The following is a 16,991-nucleotide window of genomic DNA, read 5'->3' as shown; positions in this document are numbered from 1 at the left end:
TACGTTATTATTTATTACATTATATATACATATTTATATATATTATTCAATATATGTATTAGAAAGAAGAAAAAAGTAAATAAAACAAAGAAAACAAAAAGATGCTAATGTTAATAAATTATTATAATATAAAAATCAAATATACTTATAAAAATTGTATTTGATTTTTATTAATTGTATTTTAAATATGACGAGAGAGAGAGAGAGAGAGAGAGAGAGAGAAACAGAGACAGATGATGCTTCTCACAATCGCCTGAAATTCGGCAGCCCGAATTACTCGACGACCATACGTTTTGAAGTAATCACGGGGAATCTAATTAACGTTAGAGTTTCGATACATTAAAGTTGATTCTTCGTATCTTAAAATGTCTACATTTTCACAATGTAGACGCGAATAAATGTATCGATCGAATGTAGATAACTTTCAGGGAACAATAAAAGCGCAAGATAAGAGAAGAGCAAAAAGTCACGGGTGATCGGCACGTGCTAGATTAGCGTCACGAAACGATGGAAAATCACACGAAGGATAAATAAATTTTCGTTAGATTCAGGAACAATCTCGAAGCAACTAGAAAGTTCGATTGATTTTATTCAACACTTTATCGCACTTATCGATCACACCTAACGAACTATCAATCAATTATCAAGATCAATGTTTAATAATTATTTCGTTGTACCATTAATTTTATCAAAAGGAAAAAAAAAGGGAAATAATAATAAATGTAATCCTTTTCTTATTTTTAAATTAAAAAATTATAACGTATAATAATAATAAAAATTAATTAATTAATCGTTTCAAAAGGTTATAACGATTGTGTACCCGAAAAAAAAGATTAGAATCGATTAGAAGGAGAGTAAGTAAAAGACAATGACGTTCTATTGGCTAGGGTGTCACGAAGCGTGTAACGAATCCTTATACACGGTTCCTCGCTAACATAGAATATCACGCGGCATTGGATGTATCAGAAGGGTAATTGTCTTCCGCTGTCAGTTGCACCCTACTTGGCCCTGTCCAGGGCACACGCCCCTTCGGGCAACGATTCCGTCGTGACCTCGTCCAGGCCGATCTACGCCTATCACCCCCTAGTTTCTACTCACCGTCGACACCCTCAATCGAATTAAACGGCAGAAAGGATAAAATAATTAGATCGGTTCCTCCTGGCCTATTTCTATTCGTTACATTGAATCGATTAGTCGATTATAAAAAAAATAAACAAAAAAAAAGCGTTATTTTCTACGAAATATTACATGTATTTCAATTAACCATCGGAAATTTTTCATTCGAAAGATATAATTGATTTGACAATCGAAGATCAAGTCTAGATAAAAATCAAGATTACTTTTAAGCCGTTGTGAAATGAACGAAGATGAAAGAAGAAACAAAAAAGAAAAAAAAAGAAAAAAAGAAAATTCCTCTCACAGAGAAGAAATGTTATTTTAAAAATTTTTTTTTTTTCATAATTATTGAAGAACATTTAGATTCGAAGAAATAATTAATTGGCCTTGATAATAAGATATCAAAGAACTCGTAACTGAAGATAGACGAAACATAAAATGACAGATTGCTCAGAGAGTAAGATAGAGAAAGATAGATAAGCAGAAAGAGAGAGAGAGAGAGAGAGAGAGAGAGAGAGAGAGAGAGAGAGAGAGAGAGAGAGGAGATAGTCGAGTAATCTCGGTCTATTAGCGAGGTATTATTTTCCGTGGTAGACATCAAAGAGGATTTCCCCCGGGCTCATTGTATCGTCACGATAATTCCTCGTTATTAGGAGCACCGTCGAGCGCGTTGGTCTCATGTCGGCTTACCACACCCCAAGTGCCGAAACAAATCCTCCCGAATTGGAGGATCCGATGCAAAGAAGATTCGCTTGTTTTCTCTCTCTTTCTCTCTCTCTCTCTCTCTCCCACCCTCTTTTCTTTTTTCTCTTTTTTTCGTAAGAAAAGGAAGATACCAATATATATATATATATATATATATATATATATATATATATGCTGGATAATGGCAGATAGCTAAGGGATCGCTAATCCCCGTGAAAAATGCGACGCAGGTGAATGAATTCTTCCTGTGGTGAAGAGAGAAAGAAATATAGTGGGGTCGCCAGGTGGTTAGAACTCGTATAATCGAGTTTAGGAGCCACGGGATCCGTTTTAATTTCGAACACCCTTCGATAGAATGACGGATGATCGTGTTTGTTGGGTGACGATGGATGGACAGGTACCTACGTGAATCGTGGTTGGTCGATAATGAAAATCCTTTTCCCTCTCTCTCTCTCTCTCTCTCTCTCTCTCTCTCTCTCTCTCTTTCGCTCCCTCGTTCTTTCTCATTCTGCCTTTTTTTCTTTACTTTCTTTCCTTTCTTTTTTATTTTCCCCCCTTTTCTTCGAAGCAACGACATTGACGATGCTGACGTTGGTAAAAGATAAAAGAAAGATCTCTCTGGTCGTTGTGGAAAGTGTTGTACTGCTGATACAAGGCCGACGGCGAGAGAGTTATACGATACAAAGCGATGAAAGTAAGAAAAAAAAAGGAAGATGGATATGGGAATGCCTACTTTGATCTTGATTTCAAACTCATGGCTTGTCGCTTCGTACCACAATTATTTTCGCCTTTGCATTTCAATTTTTCAAAGGTAAAAAATATTATCGAAACAAGCTCATCAATCTTCTATATACATACTAGTATACCATAGTTTCATACGTACTTATATGTACTATATTCTATAGTACGTATATATGTATGTATGTATGTATGCATATATATATATATATATATATATATATATATATATATATATATATATATATATATATGTATATTCAATCGGTAATTTAAGATATCCAGAAAAAAGTTCTTAGGGTGTCTTTAGCAATTTCAAGAAAGTATCCTAGATAAAGGATCGGAATAGGTGGGTCGAGGAGTGGAAAGGTGGGGGAGGTTTGAAGTGGAAAATAGAAATGGAAAGAAAGATGGGCTACGATCCAAGGAAATACTTCGTTCATCGTGAAATACTACCTCAGGCCTTATTTAGCGATATATTTTCTCCGTGAATGCACGACAATGGCTCAATTTCTTGCTATTGAGATATACATATATATATATATATACATATATATATATATATATATATATATATGTATATATATGTCTCTATGTACATATATGTACACTAAGAGGAATGCCCTTTTCTTCCTAGTGGACTTTTCAATTGGAAGCATCGAATCTTTGTCGTGCAAGTGGGAACACCCAATTCGGCCGGACAAAAGAGATCTGACTGGCTCTGTTGAAAACTACCTCTCTCCCTCACATCCTCCTTCCCCCTCCCATTTTCACTCTCTCTCTCTCTCTCTCTCTCTCTCTCTATATATATATATATATATATATATATATATGTGTGTGTGTATATATCTATCCTTCTTTTTAGACGTCCACGAGTGTTCGATCGACGAAATAATTCGGTGAGAATGAAAATTCATGTCCTTAGAACGTCCGAACGGATATTTCGAATCACTATAGGGTCCATGATCTAACTCGGTGGTCGTCGAGGATAAGTTGGTTTGAGGATAAGTGGATATATCTTCTTTTATACTAAAAAAGAAAAAGAGAAAGTCTCCATTTCGTTGGCATAAAAGAGAGAAAGAGAGAAAGAGAGAGAGAGAGAGAGAGAGAGAGAGAGAGAGAAATATCTTCTCTTTACCCTTCTCTCTTCTTCTTTCTTTTTTTTTATTTCGTAAAAGAGGATCGAGAGATGGACTCCGCCTTATTCACCAAGCTCGGTTTTCAAATCGTTTCATAAATAAAGCATCGAGCCTCTGGTCCAACGTCAGTCAGCCACGTTGATTGCGGCATTGAGGACACGTGCCGAGGATCAATCGACGGACGCGTGTCAGTATTTTCGTATCATCGCCTAAGGGTTCCTCCTCCTTCTCCTTCTCCTCCTCCTCCTCCTCCTCCTTCTCCTTCTCTTTCTCTTTCTCTTTTCCTCGTCTCCTCCTCTTCCTGCTCATTCTTTTCTCCTCTTTCACTTTACTCTTCCTTCGTGAATACACGCAGAAAGCCAAACGCCGTGTAACTAGGATCGCTTTTTTCAAACGATCACAGCCGACGCCCTTTAATGCCCATCGGATTAGGGATACGACCGGTCCTTTAACCAACCTTCAGGATTTTCCTCGAGATTGTCGTGAATAAAAAGCGGGGTCTATCGTCCTCGATCACTAAGGATTTACGAATTTTAATTAAAAATTTCACGGTATTATTATCGTTGAAAAATTCGATTAAAAATATCTGCTTTTCAATATCGTATTCGGAGGATCCATTCAATTTTATAATTAATCATTCCATATACATTTATACATATATATATATATATATATATATATATATGTATATGTATATGTATATGTATACATATATACATACACAATATGTATGTATAACAGGTGGTCGTAAAATGTTCAATGATCCAAAGTCGTAAAGAATTAATCGTTCTGGTTGCATTGATCGATTGAAAAATACCTTTACCTAAGCAGAATAAAAGCGTACGTATACGATATTTACTCTCGTAAATAATAAAGAAAAAAAAAAAAAAGAAAAAAAAGTAAAAAAAAAGAAAGAAAAAAAGAAAGAAAAGAAGAAAAAGAAAACGATAAAAAGAAAAGAAATGAAATAGCATCGAATTTTATTCTTGACGTTTTAACGATCTGAAAAATATTTGTTATGGCACCTATTATATGTATACCGTGTCCATGGGTAAGTCTAAGTAAATAAGTACTTAGTGGTACTAAAGGAAAAACGAACCAGCGTAAATTCACTCTCAAGTTTATCGACGATTAGAAGCTCGTTTCGTGTTTTTTCTTTTCTTTTCTCTCTTTTTTTTTTTGTTTTTTTTTTGTTTTTTTTTCCTTTTTTTTTGTTTTTTTTTCTTTTTTTTTCCCTTATCGGTAATCGCGCGCGTGCATTCGCGTAAATTGTCTCTCATCGACCAACGTTTTGAGATCAATTTACGGTGACGCAAAGCATCCTTTTCCACTTCTTCTTATTCTTCTTCTTATTCTTCTTCTTTTCTTCTTCTTCTCCGGGAACATAAGAAGAAGAAAATCACCGCAATAAGGAAGTTCAAAGTCAAATGATCGAATGCAATTTTGTATCGATTTACTTACGTTTATTTTAAGAATGTCGAGAATCGAATCATCTCGTTTGATTAACGATTTCGATGAATTTTAGAAAATAACGATAGGTCCCCTCCATATCCATCCTCCTTCCCTCCCTCCATATCCTCTCTGGGATCTACGATGAAAATTTCAACGGCCTTGACATCGTGCAAATCTCAAAGACGATACTGATCTCTGGTTGCTCGTCGTAAATCCGTCATGAAGAAGATTATCCTAACGTAGAAGGGAGCTAAGCGAGCTAACTGATATCTTCCAAGAAGTACTCGATACGTGGAAAGCACTTTTGATATACAGGGTGTTCGATTTTAATCAATCTATATTGGTTATTGAATTCATTAGCGATAAAAAGAGAAAAGTGAAAAGAAAAAAAAATGAAAGAAACAAAGAAAACTTATCGAATATAATTTATCATTTATAACATTTGATTTATTTCGAAAGTATTTTCTCTAACGTGTATTAATGATTACGATAACGTTTAAATGCATGTTAAAGATTAAAACGCGACATCCTATATATATAAAAAAAAATAAATAAATAAATAAAAAAAGAGAGAGAGATAAAGAGAGAGAGAGAAAGAGAGAAAGAAAAGATAGAACGATCTTCGTGAGTAAAGCGAATAATACAACTCTCGTAAATGATGGTTCGCGAAGACTCGGAGATTGGTCAGAATCTTCTTCATAGAACATCGTTCGCTACCTTGAGGGAGAGAGAGAGAGAGAGAGAGAGAAAGAGAGAGAGAGACGTTTTAGGCTTTGCTCGATTAGACGGTCGTTCCGCTTCGACAAGCTAATTTGTCTTCGAGGACTTCTTCGGTGAGTGGCTCCTCCACCCAGAGTACAGCTACTTTCATGGATCTTCTTAGAGCTTGTCAAAGACGATCTCTTTATTACCGTTCAATGAAGTCACCAATGAAAAAGTTATCTTATCTATCTAACATTCTTTTCATATTCTATTCTATTATCTATATCGTTACATCTTTTCTTCATATATAATGATTAAAAAAAGAACGTACATTTTTGATTAATGAATACGATATTGTTGATAACGAAATAATTAATACACGTATAAGTTACAGAAAAAAGGAAATTTTTTAATATATTAATGAATCTTAAAATTATGAATTTTTTTCTTTTTTATAAAATAAAATAAATTTTATATATACATATACATATATATATATATATATATATATATATATATATATATATATAAAAGACAAAGAAAATAGAAAACTAAAAAAACAAATCGTACATTTATTTATTTATTCGTCCGTTCGTTTATTCGTCCGTTCGTTTATTCGTCCGTTTATTTTTAAAAAAGTGATAAATCTTCGTAAGGATATAGTACTTTATCTATTTGTAAGTTAAAAAGGATTCGTCTGATTATCTTCCTTTTGCTACTTCAAAAAATCTATTTGAAAAAGAAGAATCAATGTCATTCTTGAATAACTATGCCACTTATCCGTATAATCCAACGTTTTAGAATGGAACGGGTTCCGACGTCATGATATTTGCTCGCTCTCACTTTCCAAGTATTTGATATTCGTAACGCGTATGAATCATTGCCAGAAGGTACGTCGAGATGTGATTATATGGTGTCAGTGGCGTATATACGCCATGGCATAGCCCCGCTCGACGTATTATTAAGCCGACAATACGTTGTGGGGTCGCTTGCGGTGTACGTGCTCTCTCTCTCTCTCTCTCTCTCTCTCTCTTCTTTCTCTCTCTATTTTTCTCTCGTTCATATATATATATATATATGTGTACGTATATATGTGTTCAAGCTTGCTCGTATACGTCAGGGGTTCGAAATTCGACTCCCATGCATCATAATAGAGAGAAAGAGAGAGAAAGAGAGAGAGACGCGTGGCGAAGGTACTGCCCGCCATTTAAAAAGTGCTATAATTATACGGCTCTCGCTGTCAGTGGCTCAACAGAAATCGGTCCTTCGAAGCTGAATTAGCGGTCTTTAGAAAAAACGTACACGCTGCCGTTTCGACTACCGTCCTGGTTCTCATCGAACTCGATTACTCTCGTTTCGAGTTTCTCTCTTGTGTTTCCTCTAATCGTATATATATATATATATATATATACATACACACACACAGAGACACACACACATATATATATATATATACATATATGAGATATACATACTTCTCTACCCTATTTGCCACTTCGCTTACGTTCCCTAATATATTCCAATTTTCTGGCGTGTTAACTTGTTCAAACGTTAAGGTTAACTCCATAGATTCATTCCCCTAAGTATAAAAGAAAAACAAAAAAAAAAAAAAAAGGAAAAAAAAAATAGAAATGGTACCACATTTATTATTTAAAGAAAATTAAAAGTATTAAGGTTTATTTATTTTGGTTATCCTTTACTAGCCTATTGCACGTGACCCAATTCATTCATTCGTAACTTGTGAATGTCAATTATCAAATTCGATAGAGGAAAGATTAGGTACAACCCTCTTACCTATTTATCCGTGTATGGTTTATATATATGTATGTACATTGTACATTCATGTAATCTTAGTCTTGACGGAACACCATGAACTCAACTCAAGAGGAGATGCAGCAGGATTAAGGGGGAAAGCTAGATTCGCGTGCGCCGAATCGAACATAAACAACAGAGATATCGATCGTAGTTACTGCTACGTTAATTACCACCTTTTAATTATTACGTCTGAGTTCCGACATATTAATGTATCTTCCCTTCTCTCTTACTTTCTCTCTCTCTCTCTCTTATTTTTTATTTTATTTCTTTACTACTATCTGCATAGGTTAATTATTATTTTCATTATACACGTATGTATTTATATAAATATATATATATAAATGTTTTTTTTTAATTAAAAATTAACCAAAATCATTGTTATTAAATCCTCTTGTTTCTCGTTAAATTATAAAACTTATGGATTTCGAAAGATTTTACACAAATCAAATGTTTCAAATGAAATAAATTTTTCTAATAAAAAGATACATACAGATATTATAACATTACTGTTATCAGAAAAAAAAGATATATAATCTATTTATTGGTCTTATATATTTCATTCAAAAAAAAAAAAAAATTAAATAAATAAAGAAAGAAAGAAAGAAAAAACATTTTAGTAATATCTTAAATGAGTGAAGTATAAAAGAAAAAAAACAATTAATATATCGATTATCAAATGCTTTAAATCGACGTTTAACGCGTTAAAAGGAACTTTAAGAAAAGCAAGTTTCAATCGCAGTCGTCGAAAGAATAAATGAGCGAAACATCCTCCGCCCACCTTTTGGTTCTCTACCCGCTCTCCAGCCAATCTTCCGTTTACTAACGCCATGCTTTTTGTCACGGTAATTAATATCACTTCATAACCACGGGCAGTCTCGAGCAACGGCATAAATTCAAGCGGTCGAATAATTTCCTACATAATTCAACCCTTTTCGCCATAACTCATCCGAGCGCGTCTTCAATCCCTCTATCTTTTTCTGTACTTCTCTCTCTCTCTCTCTCTCTCTCTCTCTCTCTCTCTCTCTCTCGTTTTAACTCGTAACAGTGTAGCACAGCAACTCGCGAGAATGACTCGCGGCTATGCTAACGATACGTCGATGCAAATTATTCGGAGGCGTGAACCGTGTCGCGGGAATACACGACTCAACGCGAACCTGCCGACTTTCCATTCGAAAAACGCATCTCTCCCTTCTGACAACTCACCCTGGGACTGTCAGTCCAACGACCCTTCGAGTTGATCTTTATCCAAATTGATTAAACCTTCTTCTATAAACAATTACGAAAGAACTTGTTTACGAATATATTTATTATCGTAAATAAAAAATGAACAAAATAGTGGGAGGGAGGGAGTAAGGGTGGGGGTTGCGATATATTCGTAAATAATTTCGTATATACTCACTTTTTACTTCGTATATACTCATTTTTCTCTAGAGACCTTTGATAGTTCTAAATTTATCCTGTAGATAATTTTTATCTTCGTTCGGTCTTTAAGTTATCTTTAAAATGATCCCACTTCGATTAAAGATAATTAAGATATTGAATAAAATTTTTCTCAAATTCTTAACAAATATTTTAATAAATTAATAATAATAATAATAATAATAATAATAATAATAATAATAATAATAATAATAATAATAATAATAATAATTGACAATTTGAAAAATAATAAAACAAATGATCTATGAAAGATGAGATTCCCAATGAAATCTATACTTCCTTATCAATAGTAGAAACTTATAATTCGAACGAACATTGAAAATAAATTTCTATTTTACCCCTTTCTTTATGCTCTCTCTCTCTCTCTCTCTCTCTCTCTCTCTCTCTCTCTCTCTCTCTCTCTCTTTGTTTCATCGATTAAAGACCATTTCTAAGATAATTTCAAGGCAGCAAAGGGAGTTAGTCAAGCTCTTGCCTTTCTTTCTCCCTATTAACACATTGATAAACACTAAGCGATTATTAATCTTACGTTCTATCATTCACGTGGGTCAGCTCGGAGTTCTTTAAGCCATGAATCAAGTGATTCTAGACAGGCCACGTGGTCCGTTAGAGTAGCAATGACCCGATATAACCGATGTCAATGCGGACATTTAATCAGTAAGAAAAGTAGACCGAATAAACGTTCGACGTCTTTGGGTGATCTCACGTACGTGTTTACTACGTCATCCAAGGTAACTTAGAAAGAGAAGAGAGTGAGTAATCTATATGCGTATAATAAATAGATGTAAGTGTGTTTGCTCGTGTATATGTATCTGTATATATGTTTGTATGCGTGTCTTTATGCATGTATGTGTATGTGTGTGCTCATGTGTGTAACGCAGAAGCAAACAAATACACAGAGAAACATAAGTAAAGATAGAGACACACATTGAACGACGCATTCGTTCGTCTCTCCACACGAGGCGTCGTTCGTGAGTTAGGTCGTATCGCTAGACAGCCTGTCGCCGGAGCTTTATCGCCTTTTTTCTCTCTCTCTCTCTCTCTCTCTCTTTCTCTCTTTCTCTCTTTCTCTCTTGCTCGTTCACTCTTACCACTACCGCTGCTATCGGCTGGTAGCCAACCGGCAAGAGCCCGATAATGCGATTCGTTTCTCTCTCCGCGAGTAAATCAGGTGCCTCGGGAAGTAACTCTCCCCTCCCGCCCTTCTCTCTGTCTCTCTCTCTCTCTTTCTCTCTCTCTCTCTCTCTCTTACTATGAGAGATCTTCGCTATCTTCGAGAATAAATCAAATATCGACGTAGATTTTCTATCGAGTTAAATCATTTCATTCGTTTATAAACTTTTCCATTTATCTTTTATTTTTTACTTGTTTTCGCCTCTTTTCTTTTTTTTTCACGAATTTACACCCAACATATTCATCCATGTGCGATAGATAATCGTAGATAATAGAAATCTAATTGAAAAATCTTTCGCCCTTTTATTACTTTCTTTTTCTCTTTTTTGCCTCTCTCTCTCTCTCTCTCCCTCTCTCTCACGATCAAATCCTCGTTCTGTATGATCGTGAAAAAATAAATAAATAAAAAAAAGAAAGAAAAGGAGGAAAATACAAGAAAAGGAAAAGAAAAAAAGGAAAATAATAAGAAAAAAAGGATTACGGATTAAAATTGATCAATCTGGATAGGTTAAAGTATCCAAGAGGAAAATTTTATCAAAGCTTTTTCGATAAACTCGGTAGCCCGTTGTTATACGCTCTTTTCAGGGACGAGAGCATTGTTTGCGATCGAGTAGATAGAGACGCGAGCGAACTCGCACACTGATTTAACGGCGCGTGACTCATATCGCTTTATCGCGTTCACGGAAGTCGCTCGGGCATTCCTTTATTCGAAGTCACCCGAAGATTATCGTGCCTACCTTCGTAACGACCCACGTAATTTCGAGTCTTCGAGTTTACCCTTCTTCTCTTGTCTTCGTTTTTAATGTTGAAAGAAAGAAGAAAAAGGAATGAAAGAAAAAGACGAAGAAAGAGAGAGAGAGAGAGAGAGAGAGAGAGAGAGAGAGGGAGAGAGAGAGAGAGAGAGAGAGGAGAAAAAAAACCAATCCTCCTTGTTTCTCGCAAATAATACAGGAGAGTTCGTTTCGTAATCTCTCGTAAGAATAATAAACGTTTAGAAGTTAAGTAGACTTAAAGTAATAAAATTCCGTCATGAAACATTTCTACGTCGCAATTTATGATCTACGAAAGGTAGGATCAAAGTATCCAAGGTGAACATTTATTTATCTTTATTTAAGAAGTTTGTTAAAACGATTTGAAAATTTACTATTGTTACGACGATCAATAGGTTCTCATCACCTTGAATAAATTTTAAACGGGACCCAATGGGAAGGTATCCTTTATCGTTTTGACCCACTTATTTCTTTTACCTTACTTTCCCCTCTTGATAAATCGATCGACAATACGACAATCGGTCGTCGACGTTCGCGGAAACTTTGCTTTTGTCCATCGCGAAAAAAAAATCGACAACTATGACAACGACAACGACAACGACAACGACAACGCAATACTTCACTCGAGTCAACACGAACGTTCTCCTTTTTTTCCTTTGTCTACGGTGCGAACGATAAAAATCACACGGCGATTACTAAAATCGATTTTCAAGTCAGTGACACGTTACCCGCGATAAAAACTCGATGAACGCGAGCCAATCTAAAAATAAATTTCCTTTTATTATCGAGATCGACGAACCCGTTATTATTCCATACCGGATATTACTCGTTCGCAGCTAATGCTTTATTTCTCTCTTTTTTTCTCTTATTTTCTGTCTCTTTTCTCTCTTCTTCTTCTTCTTCTTCTCCTTTTTCTTCTTCTTCTTATTCTTCTTCTTCTTCTTCTATTTTAATGCGATAAACGAGTTCGTATCGAAGTGAGTAATATCGAATGCGCGCCTCGATCTACCTCAAACTCTTCAGGTCGATGATAATTCTTCTTACGGTACTCTCTGCAAATAATAAGGAAATAAGATCAATGGTATACTGCAAGAAAGAGAGAGAGAGAGAGAGAGAGTGGGGATGATTGCGTCAAAAAAAAAAAGTAATATCAAATCGATATTACTCGTACTCGAAGAAATTTATTAAGTCGTACAATAAAAAATTATGTCTATGTACCTACCGTTTTATTTTTTTAAACAATTAACCTTTTAAAACTATCACTGATATGAATAGTCACGAACATTTATTTATTTATTTATTTATTTATTTACATGATATCATTAATATATGATCATTAATTATAAAATAACGAGAGAAAAAAAGAACTTTCAATCGAACTTCTTTGATTTTATTTATCGTTCTCTAATAAATGTATACTGCAATGATATTTCATTTACCATTAACATTGACATCATTTTTATTGTATATAAGTTCGAACGAGAAAAAAAAAAGAAAGAAAATTGAAAAATATTATCAAAAGAAATTCAAGGTCTTATTCGAACGTAACAAAAAGTTCCAAACGCGATCAGTTTTACCGTGTCATCATATCAAAGGGGGATAACTTTTAATGAAAGACCTAAATTCATTTTTGAATCATGTCGTGCGAGACCGACGAGACGAGCGAGTTCGAACAATTAATTTCAACATTGACGATTTTAAATAGTCGAACCGATCGTTTTCCAATCGAATTCTCGCAAGTCCGTCGCAAGTAGTTAGTTATCCATAGAAATATATAGAATAGATCTCATCGAACGTGCGTGTTGGTAACTCCCGGTTATCTTCACGTGCTCTCGCATAATAAAATTCTCTTATAGGTAGGTCGGTAGGTAGGTAGATAGGTAGGTAGGTACTATTCTCGCGCTTGGTCGCTTATCCATGAACAAAAGGTAACGGTTCGCATATTTCATGGACGAAAGGTACGCCGATAAAAGGGCTAACCATGAACGCCGACGCTCTGACACACCGTCGTCCTTTTGTCGATGACGCCTCTAATCCCATTGTTTCTTTCGCATAGTTCGATTCCTCGATTTGCTCCATTGAAACACATCTCTCCTTCTCTCTCCGTCTCTCTCTCTTTCTCTTTCTCTTTTCTTCACACATATACAAACACATATACAAACACATATATAAACACTCATGCAATCTCATTCTTCCTCTCGATTTAAAACAATCTTCTAAAATTGTTTGTTTCTAATTCGCAGTGATGGGACAACTAATTTCATATTCCCCTTTACCCCCAATTTTTCTCTCTCTCTCTCTCTATATATATATTCCAATAACTTCTTCATCTCTCATTGCACACGATAGATATGATCAAGTGTTTGGAATAACACACCAACGGGTTCTCCATACTCTCGATTGGTCCATCACCGAAATGCACCTGCAGCTACCAAAATATGACGCGTGGATGGACGCATAAAAAGCTCGATGTGGAAGGTAGGACAAGGACGAGCCGTGAATTTCCGAGAGAGAGAGAGAGAGAGAGAGAGAGAGAATGGGGAAAGGGATGGATTCGCGCGTAGGCTATAGAAAAGAGGAGTAAAAGAGGAAAGAGGGAGTTAGGTGGGAGTAAAGGGAGAGAAGGGGGAGTGGAGGAAGGGAGGGAGGGAGGGAGGGATAGAAAGGTGGTTGGGATCAAACTGGTTCGCGAATGTATGCAAATAGAAATGTAATCTGGTGTCAGCGGCGCGACCAATAATGTCAATCAAACGCACTGGTGGCCGAAAGCCAACAATGGGGAATTGGCGAGGGAGTATATGGCCCAGAGCGAATATGCAGTATGTAAATGTTGTCATATCAATGGGGATCTGCATATGGATGCAACGCGGCAGATATACCACGGCTAGTTGGTGACACGCGTGCTTTGGCGACATGTGCACTTGGTTTAACCCGTTGTCCCACCCACTTTGAAGATCTTTCCCACCCATCGATTTCGAACCCAGTATCGGCAGGCTGGGTGGCGGGCACTTTTTTTTCCTTCTTTTCTCTTTTTTTCTTCTTTTTATTTTATTTTATTTTTCTTTTTTTTTTTTTTTTTCTTTTTTCTCTCTTCTTTCTTCTTATCATCTTTTCTTCCTTTTAAAATTACTATACATAGTTTACACGTAGGTAGCGTGGTATTATTATATGTAGATACGAAAAGTGCTACGTCAAACGTTTTATCTTCCATCAATTTATTTCTCATCGATCGTTCGTTCGTTCGTTCCTTCTACGATCCTTCGATTTTGTGATTATTATCGTTTCGACGACGATTTGCATAAATCCATCGTGTGTGTGTATGTGTGTGTGTATATATATATGTGTGTGAGAGAGTACGATTAGTTATTCTGATCAAGATTATACGCTGATTTACGTAATGTTCAATAATGAATCGTAAATATTTGTCTTATAACATTAGATTAATGAGCACGTTAATCGTTATAGCTTTAAGAAAAATTGATTGGATTAATAAGATTTATACAATTTTATTATAATAAACTGGGATATAGTAAAATGATATTCGTAACGATGAGTATTATACGACGTAATTGATAAATCAAAGTTTATTTTCCATTCGCAGATTTTTTTGTCTCGCCTGTGAATGCGTATGTTCTATCTCTCTTCTTTTTTTTCCCCTCTTTACTCGTTGTAATCTCTCTCTCTCTCTCTCTCTCTCTCTCCCTCTCTCTCTCTCCCTCATCTCTTTCTCTCTTTTTTGCTCGTTGGAAATCGTTAAACGGGAAATAAACTGGAACGTAAGCCAACGTACGTGACGATGCATCAGGACTGATCGTTTAAAAAAGAAAGAAAAAAAAAAATGAAAAAAGAAAAAAGAAAAAGAGCTTTCAACGTTTTCTCTTTAAAAAGAAAGGAAAAAGAGAGAAACAAAAAAAGAAGAAGAAGAAAATGAGAGAAAACTTACTCTCTCTCTTTCTCCCTCTCTCTCTCTCTCTCTCTCTCTCTTTCTCTTTCTCTCTCTCTCTCCAACGGTGGTTAGTTACGTCATAATCTTTAATACAAAGCACGCAAACGTCTTGTGGTTCGCATTAAATTCGGAACACCGAATAGAATAGGTACACGACGCTCGATTGGTTTGCGGTTGCATCCCTTGGTAATGAGCCCACGCAGATGGCACGTCTCAGGAAACCCATTAGACCGATTCTAAACAGGAGAACCAATTCGATATGAACCAAATGCTTCGCTTGTAAAACGTACATATATATGTGATCATTATCTTAGAAAATAGTTATGTAAAACGTTTAATTTCGAATCTAAGATTTTACTTTGCCATTCTTAGTTGGTAAAATAGTTGTTAGCAAATATTGAAAAAATTATAACCCATTAATATATTCATACAATTATTATATTGTATAAGGATATAATAATAAATTATATATCGATGAGATATATACAATCTTATGTAATAATTTTTGTATTACAACTAATATATTATACATTATGTAAAGAAAATCTTATGTTAGTAATAATTACATAAACTTCACTTACCTGTAGATATAAAAAAAAAAATATATATATATATACAAAAAGAAAAAAGAAAGAAAAGAAATTTAGACAAATTTTCAAACACACCGAATACAATACTAAACGGAAAATCATAAATAGGACGGATATATTGAGGAAATAGATACTGATAATGATCCTATATGTTATGGGCACAATTAGGTATACAAGGAGAGATATATAAATTATGTATTATAGACATAGATGCTTTCGGCGTGTTCACATTTATTCGATAAAAAAATCAAGTACAATAATGATAGTGGTGCGCGACGGCGGTCACCACTATCGCGCGATCGACGTTCGCATAACGTTTACGATATCATTATCGATAACTATATAAAAGTGAAAAAATCTGTACAATGAAAGACATACGGGTAGCGGAGAGATGCCTCCGTCCCATTGCAAACTCCCATTGATCGGACGCGTCGCTTCGAAGTCTGCATTTTATGCACGATCCAAATGAAAAAGAGAACGATTTCCATCAGAGAAAGAAAAAAAGAAATAGATATAAACGAGAGAGAGGGAGAGAGAGGGAGAGAGAGAGAGGGAGAGAGAGAAGAGTATAAGAAAGAAAGAGAGAGAGAGAGAGAGAGAAAGTGAGAGAAGATCGTACGAAGACGATTGCGACTTCGAAGCTTCGTGCCGGTCGGCGGTCGAGCAGCGGACGTGAGAACAATTCGTTAAATTAATCGACCATAGGGAGTAATAATTACAAGATATTAAGATTATCATGAATATAATTAATAATACAAAATATAATAATAATAATAATAATAATAATAATAATAAAACTTAAAAATAATAATAATACAATAAGTAGAAGAATAAGTATAATAATAATAATAATAATTCAGATATAATAATAATAATAATAATAATAATAATAATAATAATAATAATAATAATAATAATAATAATAGTAATAGTAATAATTACTCATTCACGTATAGTATTACTCAAAATCAAACTCAATAAAATTAATAACATAAAAAAAAAAAATAATGATAAACTAAAAATAAAGGGAAAAAAGAGAAAAAAAAAGGAAAAAAAAAGGAAGAAAAAAAATTCATCAATAACGTATGATCTGTAGTGACTTAAATAACACAGCTTCGTAATGTTGAAGCCGTGGGTGTTTCGAATACCCATCAAATTATAAATTCCATTGCATTATGAAATGAAATCTTATTACAAAGTTTCGTCGCACTTTTTCCCATCTCGCTAACATTTTGCATTCATTGACGAAAATCATTGTAAGTATGAGCGATGGTATTAAAACGAGTAACGAGTAACCCACGACCACGTACGGTTTATTTAAAAGTAAACCTTCAACGCGTAATTGAAAAGAAAGAAAAAAAAACAAAAAAATAGAGGAGAGGAACGAGAAGTAGAAAGAAAAAGG

The sequence above is a fragment of the Vespa crabro genome, chromosome 10 (assembly GCF_910589235.1).
Source record: "Vespa crabro chromosome 10, iyVesCrab1.2, whole genome shotgun sequence".
Lineage (NCBI taxonomy): Eukaryota > Metazoa > Arthropoda > Insecta > Hymenoptera > Vespidae > Vespa > Vespa crabro.
The sequence above is the reverse complement of the archived record's forward strand: the minus strand, read 5'-3'. Positions refer to the sequence as shown.